General features: G+C 38.1%; 1 non-coding gene across 1 annotated transcript; it reads right to left on the bottom strand.

The window, feature by feature from the left end:
* Positions 1-2,137: 2,137 nt before the first annotated feature.
* On the bottom strand, positions 2,138-2,241 carry LOC127747021 (small nucleolar RNA R71). The gene has a single exon (XR_008008826.1). It is a non-coding gene; the product is annotated as a small nucleolar RNA R71 (small nucleolar RNA).
* Between the last annotated feature and the right edge of the window lie 6,547 nt (positions 2,242-8,788).

The following is an 8,788-nucleotide window of genomic DNA, read 5'->3' as shown; positions in this document are numbered from 1 at the left end:
TTACTCACGTAAGGTTTATTACTTGGACGACCCAGTACACTTGCTGGTTAGTTGAGCGAAGTTGTGAAATTATGTTTAGACCATGGTATTGAGCACCAAGTCTTTGGGGCCATTACCTGGGAATCAATTTCGAACAACAATTTAAGTATGAATCACAATTTCGTCCACCAAGTTTTTGGCGCCGATGCCGGGGATTGTTCGAGTTTGGACAACTGACGGTTCATCTTGTTGCTCAGATTAGGTAATTTTCTTTTTGTTTTATTTTCAAAAAAAATTTCAAAAATCTTTCAAAAAATTATCACCTATTTTTGAAAATTTTCAGAGTTTTCAAGAATGAATTCTAGAGTTTCATATAACATGTTTTAGCTTGGCTGGCTATTTAGCCATGTCTAATTCATAGGATTTTGATTGAGGACTTTGGATTCATTACTTTCTTTTTCCTATATGTTTTTCGAAAAGTATAAAATAAAATACAAAAAATCATAAAATCATAAAATCAAAGAAAAATATTTTGTGATTCTTGTTTGAGTCTTGTGTCATGTTTTAAGTTTGGTGTCAAATGCATATTCATCTCGTTCTTGCAATTTTCGAAAATTCATGCATTCATAGTGTTCTTCATGATCTTCAAGTTGTTCTTGGTAAGTCTTCTTGTTTGATCTTTAAATTTTCTTGTTTTGTGTTGTATGATGTTTTTCATGTGCATTTTTGCATTCATAGTGTCTAAGCATTAAATATTTCTAAGTTTGGTGTCTTGCATGTTTTCTCTGCATTAAAAATTTTTCAAAAATACGTTTTTGATGTTCATCATGATCTTCAAAGTGTTCTTGGTGTTCATCTTGACATTCATAGTGTTCTTGCATGCATCATGTGTTTTGATCCAAAATTTTCATGTTTTGGGTCATAATTGTGTTTTTCTTACTCATCATTAAAAATTTAAGAAATAAAAAAAATATATTTTCCTTTTTTCTCTCAAAATTTCAAAAATTTGAGTTGACTTAGTCAAAAAAATTTTGAAACTTATCTATTTCTCATAAGTCAAGTCAAATTTTCAAATTTAAAAATCTTATCTTTTCAAAATTTTTTCAAAAATCAAATCATATCTTTTTCAAAATTTTATCTTTTTCAAAAATTTGATTTCAAAATATCTTCTTATCTTCTTATCTTTTCAAATTTGATTTTCAAATCTTTTTCAACTAACTAATTGACTTTTTGTTTATTTCTTATCTTTTTCAAAACCACCTAACTACTTTTCCCTCTCTAATTTTCGAAAATTTCTCCCTCTTTTTCAAAAATTCTTTTAATTAACTAACTGTTTTAAATTTTAAATTTTAATTTTATTTCTTCCTTTAATTTTTGAAAATCATTAACTCCTTTTCAAAAATTTTTTTTTCGAAAACTTCTCTCTCTCATCTTATTCTATTTATTTATTTATTTACTAATACTTCTCTTCATCTCAAATCTCTGCCCCTATCCTCACCCTTGTGTTTGGATTATTCATTCTTCTTCTCTCTTATTCCCTTTCTTCTTCTACTAACATAAAGGAATCTCTATACGGTGACATAGAGGATTCCTCTTCCTTTTCTGTTCTCTTCTTTCTCATATGAGTAGGAACAAGGAAAAAGGCATTCTTGTTGAAGCTGACACTAAACCTGAAAGGACTCTAAAGAGGAAACTAAGAGAAGCTAAATTACAACAATCCAGAGACAACCTTACTGAAATTTTCGAACAAGAAAAGGATATGGCAGCCAAACCTAACAACAATAATGCAAGGAGAATGCTTGGTGACTATACTGCATCTACATCCAAGTTTGATGGAAGAAGCATCTCAATTCCTGCCATTGGAGCAAACAATTTTGAGCTGAAACCTCAATTAGTTGCTCTAATACAACAAAACTGCAAGTTTCATGGACTTCCATTAGAAGATCCCTACCAGTTTTTAACTGAGTTCTTGCAAATCTGTGAGACTGTTAAGACTAATGGAGTAGATCCTGAAGTCTACAGGCTCATGCTTTTCCCTTTTTCTGTAAGAGACATAGATAGAACATGGTTGCACTCACAACCTAAGGATAGCCTGGACTCTTGGGATAAGCTGGTCACGGCCTTCTTGGCTAAGTTCTTTCCTCCTCAAAAACTGAGCAAGTTTAGAGTGGATGTTCAGACCTTCAAACAAAAAGATGGTGAATCCCTCTATGAAGCTTGGGAAAGATACAAGCAGATGACCAAAAGATGTCCTTCTGACATGTTTTCAGAATGGACCATGATATATATATTCTATTATGGTCTATCTGAGTTCTCTAAGATGTTACTAGACCATTCTGCAGGTGGATCCATTCACCTAAAGAAAATGCCTGCAGAGGCTCAAGAACTTATTGACATGGTTGCAAATACCCAATTCATGTACACTTCTGAGAGGAATTCCGTGAATAATGGGACGCCTCAGAGGAAGGGAGTTCTTGAAATTGATGCTCTGAATGCCATATTGGCTCAGAACAAAATGTTGACTCAGCAAGTCAACATGATTTCTCAAAGTCTGAATGGATGGCAAAATGCATCCAACAGTACTAAAGAGGCATCTTCTAAAGTAGAAGCTTATGATCCTAAAAACCCTGCAATGGCAGAGGTAAATTACATGGGTGAACCTTATGGAAACACCTATAATTCTTCATGGAGAAATCATCCAAATTTCTCATGGAAGGATCAACTGAAGCCTCAACAAGGCTTTAATAATGGTGGAAGAAATAGGCTCATCAATATCAAGCCTTATCCATCATCTTCTCAGCAACAGACAGAGAATTCTGAGCAGAGCACCTCTAATTTAGCAAATTTAGTCTCTGATCTGTCTAAGGCCACTTTAAGTTTCATGAGTGAGACAAGGTCCTCCATCAGAAATTTGGAAGCACAAGTGGGCCAGCTGAGTAAGAAAGTAACTGAAACTCCTCCTAGTACTCTCCCAAGCAATACTGAAGAGAATACAAAGAGAGAATGCAAGGCCATTGATATAGTTAATATGGCCGAACGCAAGGAGGAAGGGGAGGATGTGAATCCCAATGAGGAAGACCTCATGGGATGTCTCCCAACCAAGGAGTTCCCTATTGAGGACCCAAAGGAATCTGAGGCTCATATAGAGACCATAGAGATTCCACTAAACCTCCTTTTACCATTCATGAGCTCTGAAGACTATTCTTCCTCTAAAGAGGATGAAGATGCAACTGGAGAGCAAGTTGCTCAATATCTAGGAGCTATCATGAAGCTGAATGCCAAGTTGTTTGGTAATGAGACTTGGGAAGGTGAACCTCCCTTGCTCATTAGTGAACTAGATACATGGATTCAGCAAACTTTACCTCAAAAGAAACAAGATCCTGGTAAATTCTTAATACCCTGTACCATAGGCACCATGACCTTTGAAAAGGTTCTGTGTGACCTAGGGTCAGGCATAAATCTTATGCCACTCTCTATAATGGAGAAGCTGGGGATTATTGAGGTACAGCTTGCCATATTTTCATTATAAATGGCAGATGAGTCAGTAAGACAGGCGTATGGATTGGTAAAGGACATGTTAGTAAAGGTTGAGGGCCTTTACATCCCTACTGATTTCATAATCTTAGACACTAGGAAGGAGGTGGATGAATGCATCATCCTTGGAAGACCCTTCCTAGCCACAGCAGGAGCTATGATAGATGTTAACAGAGGAGAATTAGTCCTTCAATTGAATGGGGACTACCTTGTGTTTAAGACCCAAGGGTATTCTTCTATAAACATGGAGAGGAAGCATGAAAAGCTTCTCTCAGTACAAAGTCAAACAAAGCCCCCACAATTAAACTCTAAGTTTGGTGTTGGGAGGCCACAGCCAAACTTTAAGTTTGGTGTTGAATCCCCACATCCAAACTCTAAGTTTGGTGTTGGGAGTCTACAACATTGACCTGATCACTTGTGTGGCTCCATGAGAGCCCACTGTCAAGCTATTGAAATTAAAGAAACACTTATTGGGAGGCAACCCAATTTTTATTTATCTAATTTTATTTTTATTTTTGTTGTTCTTTTATGTTTTATTAGGTTCATGATCATGTGGAGTCACAAAATAAATACTAAAATTAAAAACAGAATCAAAAACAGTAGAAGAAAAAGCACACCCTAGAGGAAGGACTTACTGGCGTTTAAACGCCAGTAAGGAGAATTTGGCTGGCGTTCAACGCTAAAATAGAGCATGGATCTGGCGTTGAACACTAGAAACAAGCAGCATCCTGGCATTAAGATGCCAGAAATATACCCTGATGAGAGCTGGCGCTGAACGCCAGAAACAAGCATGGAACTGGCGTTCAACGCCAGAAACATGCTGCAATTGGGCGTTGAACGCCCAAAATAAGCATCACTTCGGCTTTTAAACGCCAGAATTGTATGCAAAGGCGTTTTACATGCCTAATTGGTGCCGGGATGTAAATCCTTGACACCTCAGGATCTGTGGACACCACAAGATCATCTCAGGATCTGTGGACCCCATAGGATCCCCACCTACCTCAACTCACCTTCTCTCCTCTTCTTCACATTCATCCTCTTTTCCCCATAAACCCTCTTCCCCATAAACACTCTTCTCAAAAAAATCCTTCAGCACTCACATCCATCCACTCTTTCTCATAAACCCCACCTACCTTCAAAATTCAATTTTTTCCCACCCAAACCCACCCTAAATAGCCGACCTACTCCCTCTCCCCTCACTATATAAACCCCTCTATCCTTCTTCATTTTCACACAACACAACCCCCTCTTCTCTACCTTGGCCGAATACACCTTCTCCCCACTCTCCTCCATATTTTCTCTTCTTCTTCTTCTTTTCTTTCTTCTCTTGCTCGAGGGCGAGCAACATTCTAAGTTTGGTGTGGTAAAAGCATAGCTTTTTTTTTTCCATAACCACCTATGGCACCTAAGACCGGAGAAATCTCTAGAAAAGGGAAAGGGAAGACAAAAGCTTCCACCTCCGAGTCATAAGAGATGGAGAGATTCATCTCTAAAGCCCATCAAGATCACTTCTATGATGTTGTGGCCAAGAAGAAGGTGATCCCTGAGGTCCCTTTCAAGCTCAAGAAAAATGAGTATCTCGAGATCCGACATGAGATTCAAAGAAGAGGTTGGGAAGTTCTAACCAACCCCATTCAACAAGTCGGAATCCTAATGGTTCAAGAGTTCTATGCCAATGCATGGATCACTAGGAACCATGATCAAAGTATGAACTCGAACCCAAAGAATTATCTTACAATGGTTCAGGGGAAATACTTAGATTTTAGTCCGGAAAACGTGAGGTTGGCATTCAACTTGCCCATGATGCAAGGAGATGCACGCCCCTACACTAGAAGGGTCAACTTTAATCAAAGGTTGGACCAAGTCCTTATGGACATATGTGTTGAATGAGCTCAATGGAAAAGAGACTCCAAAGACAAGCCGATTCAATTAAGAAGACTGGACCTCAAGCCTCTGGCTAGGAGATGGTTGGAGTTCATTCAACGCTCCATCATCCCCACTAGCAACCGATCTGAAGTTACTGTGGATCGGGCCGTCATGATCCATAGCATCATGATTGGATAGGAAGTAGAAGTTCTTGAAGTCATCTCTCTTGAATTCTACAAAACAGCCGAAAAGTCTTCTACCTTGGCAAGGCTAGCTTTTCCTCATCTTATTTGCCATCTATGTTACTCAGTTGGAGTTATCATAGAAGGAGACATCCCCATTGAGGAGGACAAGCCCATCACTAAGAAAAGGATGGAGCAAACAAGAGAGCCCACTCATGGAACCCAAGAGACGCATGAGGAAATTCATCACCAAGAAATCCCGGAGATGCCTCAAGGGATGCACTTTCCTCCCAACAACTATTGGGAACAACTCAACACTTCTCTAGAAGATTTGAGCTACAATATGGATCAATTAAGGGTGGAACGTCAAGAGCACACCATTATTCTCCATGAAATTAGAGAAGATCAAAGAGCAATGAGGGAGGAGCAACAAAGGCAAGGAAGAGACATAGAAGAGCTCAAGGACATTATTGGTCCTTCAAGAAGAAGACGCCACTAAGGTGGACTCATTCCTTGTTCTATTTCCCTATTTTTTTTTAATTTTTAAGCTTTATGTTATTTATGTTTGTGTACTTTCCTACATGATCATTAGTGTTTAGTAACTATGTCTTAAGGCTATGAATAATTCCATGAATCCTTCACCTCTTTTAAATGAAAAATGTTTTAATTCAAAAGAACAAGAAGTACATGAATTTCGAATTTATCCTTGAATTTAGTTTAATTATATTGATGTGGTGACAATAATTTTTGTTTTCTGAATGAATACTTGAACAGTGCATATTTTTTATCTTGTTGTGTATGAATGTTAAAATTGTTGGCTCTTGAAAGAATGATGAACAAAGAGAAATGCTATTGATAATCTGAAAAATCATGAAATTGATTCTTGAAGCAAGAAAAAGCAGTGAAAAAGCAAAAGCTTGCGAAAAAAATTGGCAAAAAAATAGAAAGAAAAAGAAAAAGCAAGCAGAAAAAGCCAATAGCCCTTAAAACCAAAAGGCAAGGGTAAAAAGGATCCAAGGCTTTGAGCATCAATGGATAAGAGGGCCTAAGGAAATAAATCCAGGCCTAAGAGGCTAAATCAAAGCTGTCCCTAAACCATGTGCTTGTGGCATGCAGGTCCAAGTGAAAAGCTTGAGACTGAGTGGTTAAAGTCGTGATCCAAAGCAAAAAGAGTGTGCTTAAGAACTCTAGACACCTCTAACTGGGGACTTTAGTAAAGCTGAGTCACAATCTGAAAAGGTTCACCCAGCTATGTGTCTGTGGCATTTATGTATCTGGTGGTAATACTGGAAAACAAAGTGCTTAGGGCCACGGCCAAGACTCATAAAAGTAGTTGTGTTCAAGAATCAACATACTTAACTAGGAGAATCAATAACACTATCTGAAATTCTAAGTTCCTATAGATGCCAATCATTTTAAACTTCAAAGGAAAAAGTGAGATGCCAAAACTGTTCAGAGGCAAAAAGCTACAAGTCCTGCTCATCTAATTAGGACTAATATTCATTGATATTCTGGAATTTATAGTATATTCTCTTCTTTTTATCCTAATTGATTTTCAGTTTCTTGGTGACAAGCAACAATTTAAATTTGGTGTTGTGATGAGTGGATAATTTATACGCTTTTTGGCATTGTTTTTAGATAGTTTTTAGTATAATCTAGCTATTTTTAGGGATGTTTTCATTAGTTTTTATGCTAAATTCACATTTCTGGACTTTACTATGAGTTTGTGTGTTTTTCGATGATTTCAGATAATTTCTGGCTGAAATTGAGGGACTTGAGCAAAACTCTGATAGATGGCTGACAAAGGACTGCTGATGCTGTTGGATTCTGACCTCCCTGCACTCGAAATGGATTTTCTGGAGCTACAAAACTCCAAATGGTACGCTCTCAACAGCGTTGGAACGTAGACATCCAGAGATTTCCAGCAATATATAATAGTTCATACTTTATTCGTGGTTAGAGCACATAAACTGGTGCTCAATGCCAGTTCCATGTTGCATTCTGGAGTCAAACGCTAGAAACACGTCACAAACCAGAGTTGAACGCCAAAAACACGTTACAACTTGGCATTCAACTCCAAAAGAAGCCTCTGCACGTGTAAAGCTCGAGCTCAGCCCAAGCACACACCAAGTGGGCCCCGGAAGTGGATTTTTGCATCAATTACTTAATTTTGTAAACCCTAGTAGCTAGTCTAGCATAAATAGGACATTTTATTATTGTATTAGACATCCTGGATTGTATTTTTGATCATGTGATCACATTTTGGGGGCTAGCCACTCGGCTATGCCTGGACCTTCATCACTTATGTATTTTCAATGGTGGAGTTTCTACACACCATAGATTAAGGGTGTGGAGCTCTGCTGTACCTCGAGTTTTAATGCAATTACTATTATTTTCTATTCAATTCCGCTTATTCTTATTCTAAGATATTCATTGCATTTCAACATGATGAATGTGATGATCCGTGACACTCATCATCATTCTCACCGATGAACGCGTGACTGACAACCACTTCCGTTCTACCTTAGACCGGGCGCACATCTCTTGGATTCCTTAATCAGAATCTTCGTGGTATAAGCTAGATTGATGGCGGCATTCATGAGAATTCGGAAAGTCTAAACCCTGTCTGTGGTATTCCGAGTAGGATTCAGGGATTGAATGAGTGTGACGAGCTTCAAACTCGCGATTGTTGGGCGTGATGACAAACACAAAAGAATCAATGGATTCTATTCCGACATGATCGAGAACCGACAGATGATTAGCCGTGCTGTGACAGAGCATTTGGACCATTTTCACTGAGAGGATGGGATGTAGCCATTGACAACGGTGATGCCCTACATACAGCTTGTCATGGAAAGGAGTAAGAAGGATTGGATGAAGGCACTAGGAAAGTAGAGATTCAGAAGAAGCACAACATCTTCATATGCCTATCTGAAATTCCCATCGATGATCTACATAAGTGTTTCTATCTTTATTTTCTGTTTATTTATTATTAATATTCGAAAACTCCATAACCATTTACTATCCGTCTGACTGAGATTTACAAGATGACCATAGCTTGCTTCATACCAACAATCTCTGTGGGATCGACCTTTACTCACGTAAGGTTTATTACTTGGACGACCCAGTACACTTGCTGGTTAGTTGAGCGAAGTTGTGAAATTATGTTTAGACCATGGTATTGAGCACCAAGTTTTTGGGGCCATTACCTGGGAATCAATTTCGAA

Source organism: Arachis duranensis, chromosome 4 (genome assembly GCF_000817695.3).
Source record: "Arachis duranensis cultivar V14167 chromosome 4, aradu.V14167.gnm2.J7QH, whole genome shotgun sequence".
Classification (NCBI taxonomy): Eukaryota; Viridiplantae; Streptophyta; class Magnoliopsida; order Fabales; family Fabaceae; genus Arachis; species Arachis duranensis.
This window is presented reverse-complemented; position numbering and strand designations above follow the sequence as displayed.